This window comes from Protobothrops mucrosquamatus, unplaced genomic scaffold (genome assembly GCF_001527695.2).
Source record: "Protobothrops mucrosquamatus isolate PMUCROS unplaced genomic scaffold, P.Mucros_1.0 scaffold170, whole genome shotgun sequence".
NCBI lineage: Eukaryota > Metazoa > Chordata > Lepidosauria > Squamata > Viperidae > Protobothrops > Protobothrops mucrosquamatus.
In genome coordinates, this window is record NW_015386531.1 from 1439893 (window position 1) to 1455391 (window position 15499).

Below are 15499 nucleotides of genomic sequence, written 5' to 3' on the forward strand. Positions count from 1 at the left end.
CGGGTTTGGCCTAGGGAATTTTAGTGGGGTTTTTAAGGGTAATTTTAAGAGTAATTTTAACGATTGGCCTTTACGAATATTTTCTTTTAATTTGGTTTTAATATGGATATTTATTGTAATGTTGTTTTATAAGGCTGTTAGCCGCCCTGAGTCCGGTGAGGAGAAGGGCGGGATACAAATTAAATTATAAATAAATAAAAATAAATAAATAAATAAAAGATGGGGACTCCTGAGATAATCTGTTATGATAATCTAAACAAAGCTCGGGATCACCTTACTTGGAGAATATAATTAGGTTGTGCCACTATAAAAACAAAAAGTGTTTGCTAATAATAGAAGTTTAAACTGCATTTTAAACTGGCTTGTTCATTTCTTTTCCCTGCTTATAATTTTCTACCAGGAAGTGAGGATTTTGGGGAACAACAATGCATATGGATTTTTAAATCAGGAAAAACATTCTATTTTCCCATTACCTATTGACTGAGGTAGTACATTCTTAGTGGAATGTTGTTATTCCTGTCCAGTAGAGAAATAACAATGATATAAAAGTAAATATTGCCTAATTCTGGTGTCATACAATTCACAAATTGGCACTGAATAATCGTATGCACTGTTAAGTGGGTGGATGGTATACTACTAGAATAAGTGTTTTGGCACTTAATTCTATGACTACAATACTCTACGATAAATATGTTCCTAAGTTATAGATTTACATTTGGTGATAAAGTTGCCAACAGGGCTATGTCACTACATTGCATAAAGTGATAGATCAAAATGAGAATAATAATTTCTGAAGTTATATTACATACTTCAAGTTTCTGAGCTTTACTAATAATTTACTTGGACTTCAGCAAGGTGTTTGATCAAATCAAATCAACCTTTATTGTCAAGTACAACATGTGTACAATGAAATTGGCTAAGCCTCCCTTCGTGCACCCCCTGACACAATTCACAGTGACAACAACACACAATCTTATTAAACCATGTGAACTTATTGCACAACGTGCCGGCCCCGCAAGTCTATCATACATGGAGTTATTTCCCATTCAGGAGTCTGACAGCCCATGGGTAGAAACTGTTCTTCAGCCTGTTGGTGCGGCTGGCTATGCTTCTATATCTCCTGCCCGATGGTAGGAGAGTAAATAAAGTAAATCACAACCTACTACTTGATAACATAGGAAAATGTGGTTAGACAGATCCCCACCAGATGGATTTGTAACTGGCTGACCAACTGCACTAAAGTTCATTGGAACTGCATCTACTGTGTTTTCCCTGAAAATAAGACCTGGTCTTTTTTTTTGCCTCCAAAAGAGGCACCAGGTCTTATTTTCAGAGGATGTCTTACCCACTTACCTTAGGACCATCGCAACCTGGTCTCCCTGAGTTTGGCCAATCGTAGCTGGACGCTGGTGTCGCCACTCGTGACGCTGGTGTCGCCACTCGTGACAGGACACCGCAGGGCTCGTGCTGGTACCGCTGCTCATGGCAGGAGGCCGCATGGTGTGTTGCCGCATGAGCAGCAGCACCAGTGCAATGCACCATGTGGCCTGCCATGAGCAGTGGCACTGGCGCAAAGCACCACGTGGCATCCAGCTGTGAGTGGCTGCAGAAGAACTCGTGCAGTGACGTAATGGACTGCAGTGGCCAAAAAAGCCAACAAAATTCTAGGCTGCATTAACGGGATAGACTCATGATCATGTGAAGTGTTAATACCACTTTATAACACCTTGGTAAGGCCACACCTGGAATACTGCATCCAGTTTTGGTCACCACGATGTAAAAAAGATGTTGAGACTCTAGAAAGAGTGCAGAGAAGAGCAACAAAGATGATCAGGGGACTGGAAGCTGTATAAGAAACGGTTGCTGGAATTGGGAATGTCTAGTCTAATGAAAAGAAGGACGAGGGGTGACATGATAGCAGTGTTCCAACATCTCAGGGGCTGCCACAAAGAAGAGGGAGTCAAGCTATTCTCCAAAGCACCTGAAGGCAGGACAAGAAGCAACAGATGGAAGCTAACCAAAGAGAGAAGCAACCTAGAACTAAGGGGAAATTTCCCAACAGATAGAACAATTAATCAGTGGAACAACTTGCCTCCAGAAGTTGTGAATGCTCCAACACTGGAAGTTTTAAAGAAGAGATTGGACAACCATTTATCTGAAATGGTATTTAGGGTTTATTGCCTGAGCAGGAGGATTGGTCCCTTCCAGCTTCCATTCTATTCTATTCTATTCTATTCTAAACATTGTGTATGAAATTCATGCCTAGATAAAGATGGAAAAGAAAATTTTGCTGCATTAATAGAGGATAAAGATTTCATCTATTAATGAGAGTCAATTGCCTCTGATTAACTTACACAATAACATTATTTAGTAGTATAAATCATAGAATTGTGTTAACAAAGTGAAACAATTTGGTTCATTAAGTGTTATTGTAAATAAAATAAGTCACAGATTTTAATTTGTCTCTGAGATTTTATTATACAGAGCCATGAGACCTGATGATACAATAACTTAAACTAACATTCATAATTTGATGAATGGCAGAAAAACCTTCTGGCAAAATGTGGCCAGCTCAGCTCAGAGAACATCAGCTTTCTAATCTATTTTCTAAAAATATTCCACTGTCTTAATTAATTTGTGCCTTTTAATAAAATAAATCCAAATACTGGCAGAAACAGCTGCTAGTTGTTATGTATATTAATAAGAAATTTGAGACATTTTAGTTAATTGGTTTTAATAAGATTGTCAGTAAGTACAATAAACAAGGATGAAAGCTTACAGATTTTTTTTTATAAAATTTCTAATTGTACTGGCTCTGTCACTACACATATTTAACAACTGGATATGCTGAGGAACTTATCTAAGTTGATTTGAAGTCAGTGCTGAGGACACCAGCATTTATATTAAAATTTGACAAACTAATAGATTGGCATGAGTTGTTAGGAATATAAAACATACTGCTAGGAAATGACTAAGAGAAATTTATTCACTTAGTCTAAGAATGGGTACTGTCTGACATTCTGTAGTTTCGGTATGTCTCACATTTGTTTTTTCTCTTAATTGATGTAAAGAATGTCCAAGGTTGGACCGAAATTGAAACAATTAGATTTCTGTCTACATGATATTCACACTGTGCAGTCTCCAGGTGAAAAGCTCTCTAATAATAAATGATTCCCCACTGCCCTCTTTACCAAAGATAAGGCCAAAAGGCCTACCCATATCAGCTCTGAATTCCTAGGCTATAAAATAAGAGTTGTCCTGTTATGCATCGTGAGGCGCTTCAGCATTCTGCTGCTTAAATCTGACATCCCTCTATTGTCAAAAGATCTATTTTTAGATTGATAGTCTGTGAACATGGAATGTTTAATTACAGTAAAGGGAAAAGCATGGATGATGGAGCAGGGTGCTACTTTCAAGTACTGTTCCAATGGCAAAAAAAAAGTCCCTTGATTCACAGGGTGCTTCTTAAAGAGTTAACAGCAATAAACACTCTGGAGTTTGAATTCCATATTGGTATGTGATGGCAAGTCTATAAACAATTGTTAAATACAACATAACTTAGTGCCAACATTGTTAAAGGTTCCTAAGTGTTTGTTGCACTATTATAAACAAAAAAATAAACCTAAAAATTAAGTGCATCCTTGGTTACTTGCACAACATGCTAACCCATGACGACGAAATCCACCAATTTTCTGAGTTTGTGCAACACAGTCCTGAACAAATAGGTTGGGCTAAGATTGCATAATTTGAATTTGAATTTGAATTTTATTATATTTATACCCCGCCCTTCTCCCGGAGGACTCAGGGCGGCTTACAGCCAGTTTAAAAACAACTAATACAATACAATACAAAATTTAAGAAAATGATTAAAAATAAATATTTAAATAGGCCGCTTCTACTAAAATTTAGTTAAAACCAATTTAAATACCCCTAGGCCAGTCCTGCCCGCTGAAACAACCAAGTCTTGAGGGCGCGGCGGAAGGAGGGGAGATCCGGAATCACCCGGATCTCTGGGGGCAGCTCGTTCCAGAGGGTGGGTGCTCCGACAGAGAAGGCTCTCCCCCTGGGGGTCGCCAGCCGACACTGTCTGGTTGACGGCACCCTGAGGAGGGCCTCTCTGTNAAGGCGGTCTTGGAGGTAACCAGGTCCAATGCCATGGTGCGCTTTAAAGATGATAATCAACACCTTGAAGCGCACTCGGAAGGCCACAGGCAGCCAGTGCAGCTGTTAAAATAAAATGTGGTTAGTTAGCTGATCGCTCAATGCAAAGCCAATGAATAGGAAGCAAAACTAAGCTTAGCTCAGTGGTGGCCTTAAAACCACCACTGAGTGTAAGGGAATGGTTCCCATTTCATTCTCAGGAGAAATGCTGCATTTAAGTTTAGAGATTTATTTATTAGATTTGTGTGCTTCCTATTTCGTGTAGAGATGACAATGGGTGGCTTACAAGCATTAACAACCATAGAGATCCCGCCCTTATCATGGAAATGCACTGCACTCAACTGGCTTTCAGACAAGCATAATGATGAGCTTGTCACAATAATGCTGACGTGTAATTAGGCTCCTGATTACTTTATATCAGGACAAAGAAAATATGAATATTTTCTTGCCCATTTTACTATAAACACATATCAGGACTTAAAGTTGCTCCCCTTATATGATATTTATATCCAGAAAACATTTTTTATTGATTATATACATTAAGTAGTTGTCATTTCTTAGTAACTATATAGATATTCTCCAGGATACCATATCCTTCAGGTCTTCCAATGTTGCACCCACTTGCCTAAGGGCCAGTCATCCTAGTCTCTTCTGTTATACCTTTCCCATAGAGCTAGGCCTTTGTATAACATGACCCAGGCATGATAACCTGTGTCCTTGAATGAGAACTTTACTTTTCTCTGTTATAGATAAATAGTGACTACAATTCTGCTTTTATTTCAGAATTTTTATTTGTTTGCTTCAAATTAGCAGCCATATTACATACTGCCCATTCTGATACTGGGACAGCACTCAAGATCAACTCTTGGACAGACAAAAAGGCTACAGGGGAGTGAAAGTTAGAATCTCTACTTTAACATATACTCACAGTTCTTCTTACATGCTTTGATGTTCTTTTCTGTTTTAGCCCACTGTAAATAGAAAATCAATGGAGTATGCATCAGTGTATTATGTACAATTTGTAAATGTATCATTCATAAAGGCTATTCTTGGAATGCCCTTCATGGTATAATATCATAGGCCCTTTATTAATGTGTATATATGAGCACACACATACGTATACACACAAAGATGGAATCTAATTTAACTAAAGTTAACTTCTGAAGACACATTAGATAGAAGATAAACGTGCAACTTGTTAACTGTTAATTTTGTTAATACTGTTCTTTGAAAAGGTATTAAGTCGCAATCAGAGTTTCTAATTTCTTGCATAACTTTGCCATTGAATGTTATCAGACCTTCATGTGGGTTTTACTGGTATATAAAGGGAGTCTAAATAGATAACACTAAGATTTTGGTGCTGCTTTCATTTATTTAATCAACAGTTATCCTAACGTGAAAGGAAAAAATATAGAACTGTACCTCCAGCGTATACTATGCCTTCATCAATTTTCACAACTGCAAGGTCAAAGTATATTTCATTAGTAATTTTTGTGTCCTAAATGATTCCCTACTCTTACAACATTCACCCACTCGCATCCTGTATGCCTAAATTATGCAAGAAAACGAGGCAGTGACATCTGATGACAGCTGCTTGTTTCTGAATCAGCTCCTCGACTAGTCTTATTATAGAGGCTTATAATTTTTAGATAAGCACATTATAGAATTATTAATAATAAGACCCGAAGTATGCAAAGCTATTCTAGTGAGTTCATTTTTTTAAATTCTCCATTTCTATGGAATTTTTTTTTAAAAAAACCTGATGGTTTCACTGGCATTGATATTGAGATCAACTAGAGTGCAGTGATTAAAATGTTAAGCTTAAGAAGCTGCCAGACAGCTGCAAAGAGATGTTTTCATTGGTTTAGCAACTCAAGGGGAAGTATTAAAAAAGAAGAAAAAGAAATACCAGTCCCAATTGCCTTCCCCTTTTTGCTTATTTGATGTTTAAAACCACATGTCAACATAAAAGTATGCTGAATTCTTTTGGGAAATAACAAAGATGCATTGAATTATTGCATACAGTTATTACTCAGGGTAAATAAGGAGCTTCTCTTCAGAAGTAAATGGACATTGGGTCATTCCCCAACAGTTAAGAGCACTACTGTTTTATTCAGCCCCACATTTAGCCATTTTGTAGTGATATTTTTAACATCTTGTGGGTTTGCAGGGCAAGCTTTTGAGATGAGAACTAACCAGAAAGGCTATTATTTTACTTGGGCTGAGGCTACATGCAACTTCTAGACTGGATTTCATGATTCCATTTCAGATATTTCTCTGAATTTGGAGGGAAAGCAGATATTTCAGAGCAAGCCTCCTCCATATGAGAAAGAAGGGGCTAATAAGAGAACTAGGGTGGTGTAACAGTTAAGATGTTAAACCAGGGATGGGGAGTGCCGAAATGCATTCCCCCCACCCCCATCTAGCCACAAGACTGACTGATGAATTTGGGCCACCCACTGGTTCTCAGCCCAACCTACCACCCAGGATTGTTTTACAGAATAAAAAAGAGGAAGGAGTCCGTCCTCTTTATGCTGCCCAGCATTCCTGAAAGAAAGAAAGAAAGAAAGAAAGAAAGACAAGGTATAAATTAAACTATTTGTTCTTTTCCGAAGAGAGTGTGTGTGTGTGTGTGTGTGTGTGAGAGAGAGAGAGAGAGAGAGAGAGAGAGAGAGAGAGATTTGCATTGTGAAAACAATGTTTTCTTGTACTGCATAGCAAAACTAGAAATTCTAAGGCAGAGCACTCCTTCAAAAAAAACTTTTTTCCCCTCTTCCCCCCTTTCTATTGATCAATAATAATTTAATAGAAAACAAACAAAACAAACAAAAACAGAGCGAAGCAAACAAATTTAATAGAAAACAAACAAATTTAATAGAAAACAAACAAAACAAACAAAAACAGAGCGAAGCAAACAAATACAATAATATACTAACAGCTAGCAAAATAAGTCCTTGTTCTATAAATTCAGCCTAAATCCTGGATCTGATTATTCAGATATAGGCCTCATGTATTTCAGTGGGGTCCTTATGTACAGCTCCCTCATTATCAGAGCCTTGCATTGGACTCCAAGGATTACAGATCACACACATACACACACTCACACACACACCTTAAATCTGGATGTGATTAAAAACAAAAATATAAACATTTTACAAAAGTGAATGCAGCAGAATCTAGAAATGTGATACAATCAAGACTTGGACAGAAATAGAAAATTAAAAAATAAATCCTAAAATCTGTGTTTACATCCTATTCTTACTTTCATCTGAAGGAAGGAAGGTGGGTTGTCTGAGGTAATAAGATTAGTAAGATTTGTGGAGAGGCAGGCCCTCAAATCTAGCCTCTGTAATGAAAGGAGGCCCAACCAACCTGGCAAGGTCCAATATTTTCTGGAATTACTGCTGCAAACTCTGTGAATTCCTCACCATTTGCTCACCATGTTAAGTCCCATAAAATTCCTTGGTCCCTCCTATTTGTAGTCCCTCCTGTTATTAATAACTTTCTTTCCTCATGCTTTTAAAGGCATTATTGAGGATAGGCCCTGCACCTCTGGTGCCTTTTTTTGGTTTATGTGCAATCACATATTAAAAGATTAATCCAGAAGAGGCAAACAGGCAAATCATTATCCTGGTTTTGCTTTGGAGGTGGGCAAGAGTAAAAAATAGCTGAATAAAACTATTCACTTCCTCCTGGGTTCACATGAAGTTGCATCTATTCTTTACTGAATTCGGATCCCAAAGATTTCCACTTTCCTATAGTACACCTGCAAGAATGTGTATGTGCTTATATTAGGATTAGGGAAAGAACGACAAGAATACTGGAGGCCGACCTAAGGAAATAGAATTTAGGAAAATTAAATAACTCAGACAGGAATCCAGGAGGAGGCCCTTTGCAAAATGCTATATATTTCTGTAGGTAAAATATTGAATACTATATTCACTGCAGGGAGCTGTAGATACTGTTCTTCAAGCAGCAATTTTATTATTTGGGGAACAGAAGTACCATTGTGCTGTATATCCAGAAATCATTTGAGAAAGAAGAGGGAATTTCCTAAGGGTGTGTTTGATAGGGGCTGCCCAAGAGGATGAAAATTGTAGCCCCTAGTAATTGTTCTTCTATAACATTTCATGTGTATAAAGGAGGTCGTTTTTGTGTAATAAGTTCAGATGGGTATTCTCATTTCTTCTATGTTCACTGCTATCTTACTAAAAGGCTTGAACTCTACTAGTAAGGATGAGTGTTGTCCAGGATTGGGTTCAACCCAAATTTATATCTGGTTTGAGTCTTACTACTGTATGCATTGGAATTCCCATTTGGAATTGGAACTTGGGTTGTCCTTTATTAGACTAATATCCTGGCTGCTTTTCCTTATATGCTATTTCCTCCTTCTGTTATTGGCCTGCTCTGCAAGGTAAGTTGGATTTAAAAAGAGTGCTTTGATGGCTAAGGGCATACTGGAATCTGGATTCCCTTGCTTTTGGTCTGACACCTTTCTCACTATACCATGCTGACTTTTCTAGACAAGTATTATTATAGTGAATGCTAGAAAAATAGAGGCTTTCCCATGTCCATTTATTTTTCCACTGGGTTGGGAGAAGTAATTGATCGAGTGAGACTTGTCAACCACTAGGAAATTTTTTTACTGGGAATCATCTTTTATTTAAGTACATTTCCCCCCCCCCCCCATATTGTCCCTTATACACAAAATATGCTTCTTTGAAAACAAAATAAAAAAAAACAGAAGTGACTTTGTTCTTTCTGTTGCTTCAGCACATGATCTCATGCAACATGTGGTTTCTCTTATTCATTTTTATTATCAGCTGACTTGCATGAGGAAAACAAAGTCATGATTGTAAGATACTTGTGGTGATATTTAGCTTGTGGGTGTGACATTAATTTATGCTTTATACTGTAGTGAATGCTTGGAAGAAATAAGATCTTCAAAAGGCTTATCCACCACAAAGTAAGCATGGTACTGCTCTGTTTCATTGGAATAATTGATGATAAAGGATATTTTCTTCCAATATTAGGGCCTATTAAGTTAATTCTACCATATAGTTTTGAGATCAATTTGTAGCATATAGCCTCAGATCGCATTTCCAGAAGCTGTAACATCTGGAAATATCCATTTTATTCTAAAAATAATGAAAGACTGAAAACTAAAACAAATACATGTATTTTTCCAAAACAGCCTCATTCCATAGTTCTTTTTCTAGCAAACAATGAATTATATAAGTGACAAAAAATTATGGAAATAGCGTGTTTTAATATTTCAATAACATGTTATTTTTAAAGTATGTGTTTGAATAATCCTAATGAGCTGTCATGGTAGCTTGTTTGAGACAGTAAAATATAATTCTATACTTATTGTAAATATATAGAAAATTTCTAGCTGAAAGAGGTTAGTTGGTACAAGGGTTCATACTTCCTTAGATTAAATATATTAAATATATTATATTAATATTTTAGCAATGTTTGTAAAACTGTTCATTTCTTCTGGTTTTCACAGCCTGATTAATATTGAAGAAGTTGCTGAATTTTTTAAAGTGCTATCTTTCACATGTGATAACTTTTACAAATGGCAGTGCAGTTAAATGTCTAGTTTTATTTGTTTCTATTTTTTTCTTTTAAGGACCATAGGAGTTTTTGTTTAAATGTGACCCAGCGGAGCGGTTTGCAGCCATCAGAAATCTGGAACCAGGTCGTAAGTATCTGGGGAGGGGGGTCCATCATAAGTCTGAATGGTCACTAAGCAACTGTCGTTAAGCAAGGACCACTTGTAATGCAAGTAATAAAATGTCCCTAGTATTGTAATATACATGTATTATATATATATATACATACATATACACAAACACACGCAAACACACATATACAACAAACATTTTTTAAAAATAATACAGCAATTACAACTGCATGAGAATTATGAGTGGTAGACAGTCAGTTCAGAAGATATTCCAGAAGAATAAAATTTATAAAAGCTTCTGGAAGGCCAGAAACTAAGAATGCAATTTAATATTTATAAGGAGGGTATTCCTGAGAATTAGCACTGTGATGACAAATCAGTGCTTTCTGGCCTTAGTTTCCCCACCTTGTGGACTTATGGTATTACCATGGGTTTAAGAGAGGAGAATATTCTCAAATGGGCCAACTCTGACTGGAGAAGGAAATCCTATAGATACCTGGGTGTCAAGCCATATATGACTTTTATAAATCAATACTAACATTTTGAATGGTACCAAAAAACTAATAATGACTAATGAAGAGCCAACAAAACAGGGCTTATATGATCACAGTAAAGAGTGCTAGTCAACTGCAGCTTCTAGATGGTCTTCGAAAGTAGCCAAAAATTGAGTGACTAGTGGAAGTCTGCATGACATCTTACTTAGCAGTTCAGAAGGAAAGCATGATTGATTGATCAGAGATTTTATAAGACTAAGAGGGGTACATTATCCCTATCAAAGTCTGGACACAGGTCATCTATAAGAATGAGCAATGCTGTCTCCATTACATGCCTGGCCCCGAACTTCACTAAAAAGAATCCAGATAAATTGCTTCCTCTATAGTACTGGTTAATTAAATACCTATGACATACTTAATAATTTTCCCCCAAAAGAGAAAACTCAAGACGGAATAGGGTCAGATATTGCCAGATGTGGTGAGAACTTCTTAAAAAGGAAAAGCATTATTGCCTCCTTCAAAACTGCTGATATCAACTCCCATGAAAAGAGGTATTAATTACATAACTATAAACTGCCAAATTGTTAAGAAACTTTTCAGGCACTTCCAGAAACACTAAATCAATCATGTAGTAGGAGTGGACTTTTCTAATTGGTCCCACAGACCTTTGGAAGTCCCAGGCAGCAGTTAAGCTCAGCTGCACCTGGAAATTAACTAACCATGGGAATGGGCTAGCTGTAATTCTGACCATATTCAGATCACAGCATAGTTGCTCTGAGGTTAAGCCAGGTCAAAGTCACGACTATCCGCATGTAAGTCAAATATTACTTGGGATAAACCCATAGTTGCTAGCTACTGAAGCCATGAACTTCCTGGATCTAACCACCAGGAAATGAAGATTACTCATCTACAATCAAATCATGGATGATTGTGGTCTTATTAGAGACAGAATTGGTGTTTACCAGCAGGGAGCTAAGCCAAGGTCACTAATGACCACCTTGTGGTCCCAGCAGGACTGGGACCACAAGGCCAAAAACAGTGATTGCACCAAATTGCTGATTTTCCTTCCCTTGGAATGGCCGAGTCAGTGCTTTTCACCATACTACCCTCAGCCTATCATAATCAAAATTATTCTACCTTCACTGTCCAAATAATGGTCTTCAACTATTCTCCACTACATGTAGCCCACAATCACTCACTGACTTCCCTGCTCAGCTATTCATACCACTTTCCACAACACAATCATCTAATTACACCCAATTCACTCTCCACTACTAGGCCTATCAGTCTTACTACTTAACAAGCCATTTCAACTGGCAGGCCACATGTAATGACTCCATACCCTTTCTAACAACATGATTCCCCAATTCACCTCATAATAATCCAGTGCTGAAACTTTGTCACCAAATTTTCCAGATCCTCAGATCAGATATCTAGAGAGGCTCAGGCCACAGATTCCAGCTTTACCTTCTACCAGCAATAGACTTGTAGCTTTCAAGGTAAGGTTCCATAAGTTCAGCTAAATGCTTGGCCTCCAACTGACCTCTGCCAGTCTTTTCAAGTTAATTCTTCTTTGTCCCTCAGCGTGTTGTGGCTGTCTTCCCGCTGCTATCACAAATGAGCTTGAGACTGTTACTGATGCACTCTCCACTCTTCTTTCATAGGCCCTGGATTGCAGCAATAAATTCTCCACAATCCAGATCTCCTAACTGAATCCACAACCACTGTGGGCTCAGTATCACAGACCCACAAGGACCAACTTCTCTGTTATTGTATTATCTCTACCAAATTTAAACTATATCCACACTCAAGGTAGGCCACACTCAAGGTAGGTTTTGGCTTTCCTTTCCAGCTGCTACAATTCCACTCTTCTACTTTTATCTTCCACATTCTGCTTTTCTCCCTTTATCATTGTCTCTATTCTATCAAGCTTTTCTGTTTGCTTTGCTCTCAGTTCTTTTCACTATCTCACTATCTTAATTTGGCCATTCCAAACTCCAATTTATACAAAAAATTATTTGTTACACAGATAGAATAAACAGAAACATTTCAAGCCCCAATTATACTCCTTTCAGTAATACATCTAGCAGTCTTATATAAATTATAGATTAATAACTCTGTCCATAACATTTATTTAACATGCAACTTATTAAAAGGTGTGCTATTTTTTTGACCTCTCTTTCCAAAGGTGAGGAGAAAACTCATTCTCAAAAAATTCTAATTTTTTACTGTTGTCTATGAAATTACAGTTTTCAGCCAAACAAATAGCAACCCCATTTCATGTTATATCTAGAATTGGTAGAATTTATTAGTATTTCTTGTATTTCTTCATTTTATATCCTGCCTTCTCAAATCCACAATATATGAATCAGCCCTGATTTGATTCAACTTGGAGTTTTGAAGAAGACCGTGTTAGCAAATTCATTAGCATCAGAAGTAAAATAAATTAGACAAAGCAAAAGAAAGTGGTACCCTGCCCCAGACTCTGGACCAATAAAATATTAGACCAAAACCAGCATTACTTTGGAACTTATTCACTCATTGACAAGTGACAAGTGACAACCATGCAGAATTTAAGAATAAAGTCAGCCCTCAGCCAATATTCAGAGTACTGGGAGCAGAATTGAAATCCATTGGAATATTATCCTGCTACCCCAAGAGTATTTTGTTAGGTAGACAGTTGAATGAGGCATTAAAACAATTAGCTCTGTATTTATGTCAGTGTTAGACAATCCACACCATTAAACGTATCCCAAGCCTCTTTCTACATGGAAGTGAAATTGCAAGAATGTATATTGTCATTAACTATTACTAGCAAAACAATTTAAGAGTAGAAACAATTAAAAAACAAGAAAAAATGTCATAACCATTTGTACAGATACAGACTGGGTGAAACTTGGCTTAATACCAATAATTATGAGAGGGATTTTGGAGTCCTAGTGGACAATCACTTAAATATGAGCCAACAGTGTACTGCAGCAGCCAAAAAAGCCAATGCAATCTTAGGCTGCATTAATAGAGGGATAGAATCAAGATAATGTGAAGTATTAGTACTGCTTTACAAAGCCTTAGTAAAACCACACTTGGAACATTGCATCCAATTTTGGTCACTATAATATAAAAAATATGTTGAGACACTTGAAAAACTTATGAAGAACTTTTGCAGGAATTGGGTATGTCTAGTCTAGTGAAAAGAAGGACAAGGGGAGACATGATAGCAGTCTTCCAATATTTGAGTGGTTACCACTCAAGGGGGTCAACCTATTAGAGGGTCAACCTATTTTCTAAAGCACCAGAAGGCAGGACAAGAAGCAAAGGATGGAAATTAATCAGGGAGAGAAACAACCTTGAATTAAGGAGAAATTTCCTAATGGTGAGAACAATTAACCAGTGGAATGCCTTGCTTTCAGAAGTTGTAGGTGCCCCATCGCTGGAGGCTTTTAAGAAGAGACTGGACAGCCAATTGTCTGAAGTGGTATAGGTTCTTCTGCTTGAGCAGGAAGCTGGACTAGAAGACCTCCAAGGTTGCTTCCAACTCTTTTATTCTATGTTATAAGTTATGCAGACTCTTCTACCTCTTAGCAGATCAGCAAGCAATTGGAAATGCCAGTTTGTAAATACTTTAATGTTAATAGATATCATAAATAAAGCCAAATCTTTATCAGAGCTTATCAATTAACTTATCTAATTCTTTTGCTAGGTTCAAGATGAATGCAACCTGTGTCATGTGGGGAATCTTTTGGCTGATTATACTCTTTTTTATTGGATGGCCAATTAGCATATTTTTGGGAGGACTGTATGGATTCTTCGCTCCTTTGACCACTCTGATAGGTCTGGATGACTTTAGTGATCTTTTATTGAAGGGGGTAAATGTGGGAAGAGAATGTGCTATGAATGTGCGAACAGGAAAGTCCCTCTTTTAACAATAAACCCTATCATAAATCAGGAAATAAACATTCATTTTATGATCTTTAATGGATTTTGAAAGTATTTGTGTACATTCCTGTTTATATTAAAATGTTATTTAGGCTTTAAATAATACATTATTGATATTTTACAGTATTGTAAAGAAGTAAATATAGTGTCATTTCATTTGTAAGCTGTATAAAACCTGGGGAGATCCAAATAAGAACTTCAAATTTTTGTCAGATCTGGGTTTGATCAGAACGCCATGTTTACAGCTCTGAAAACTTATGTACTAATATCTTTGCTTAGAAACAGTGATGAAACCTGCCTTCCTCTTAGGGGGAAAGTTGGCTTTTGGCCTCTTACTCTGCCTTGTAAGTTATCAAAAGTTCAAAGTCTAATTGTTTATTAGCTTCATTGCCAAATGCAGTCAATGTATTAATCTGTATTATCGCTAATGTTCATTATATTTAAATTTGATATAAATATATCATATATATGGGAGCTATTTTTAATTATTCATAGATATGTTATTACTTATGATAAATAAAACATAACTCTACTGGAAGTTTCCACTTTTTTTTTTACGTTTTTGTTATGTATTTTTCTCCTAATATAAGAAATTCCTGAATTTTGCTGAATTGCTAAATTTTGCTGTTACTTTTCTGAAACACAATTATAAATATTATGATCTTAAAACTAGAACCTACTTTATATATTGGTAAAGTATTTTTGCTGTCACTTACCTGATAGAGATCTAAGTTCTCTGTCCCCTAATATGTATGTAAGTAATCCTTGGTACAATTTGAAACAATGGGAAAGTATTATTGCTAATGGTCCAGGTTGAGAATAGAAATTATCCTAGTTTCCTCATTAGATTGCATATTCCAGAAACTGATCAAAATAATGCATCCATGTTGATTCTTTTGAGTTTGTGTGTGTTATATAATACCATATTGTAACATTATCTGTGGCCTCTGAAATGTTTAGCTATAAACTATTATTATACAGATTTGTTTGGCTGAGTGTTTCTAGGTATTAGTAGTGGAGGAGTATTGCTTGATTCTTTGGCTGTTAACAAAATATACCTCAGGATGTTTTCATGATAGCCCCCCCTAAACCTTCACATGATCATTTCCCATGACACTAGACAAACAACAACAAGAAGAAAACAACTCCCTTTAAAATATAAAGTTGCCATATTGGGTGGCACCAACTCAAGCCCAATTATAAGAGAGGTGTTCTCTAT

At 36.7% G+C, this 15499-nt stretch overlaps 1 long non-coding RNA gene across 3 annotated transcripts; it reads left to right on the forward strand.

Moving 5' to 3' along the window:
• Positions 1-6604: 6604 nt before the first annotated feature.
• On the forward strand, positions 6605-15287 carry LOC107285397. 3 transcript variants are annotated; one of them, XR_001548831.1, is made up of 5 exons: positions 6649-6744; positions 9080-9127; positions 9797-9868; positions 12009-12172; positions 14045-15287. It is a non-coding gene; the product is annotated as an uncharacterized LOC107285397 (long non-coding RNA). The 3 variants fall into 3 exon arrangements; XR_001548833.1 differs by having other exon boundaries at positions 12009-12156; XR_001548832.1 differs by lacking the exon at positions 9080-9127 and having other exon boundaries at positions 6605-6744.
• The last annotated feature ends 212 nt before the right edge of the window (positions 15288-15499 follow it).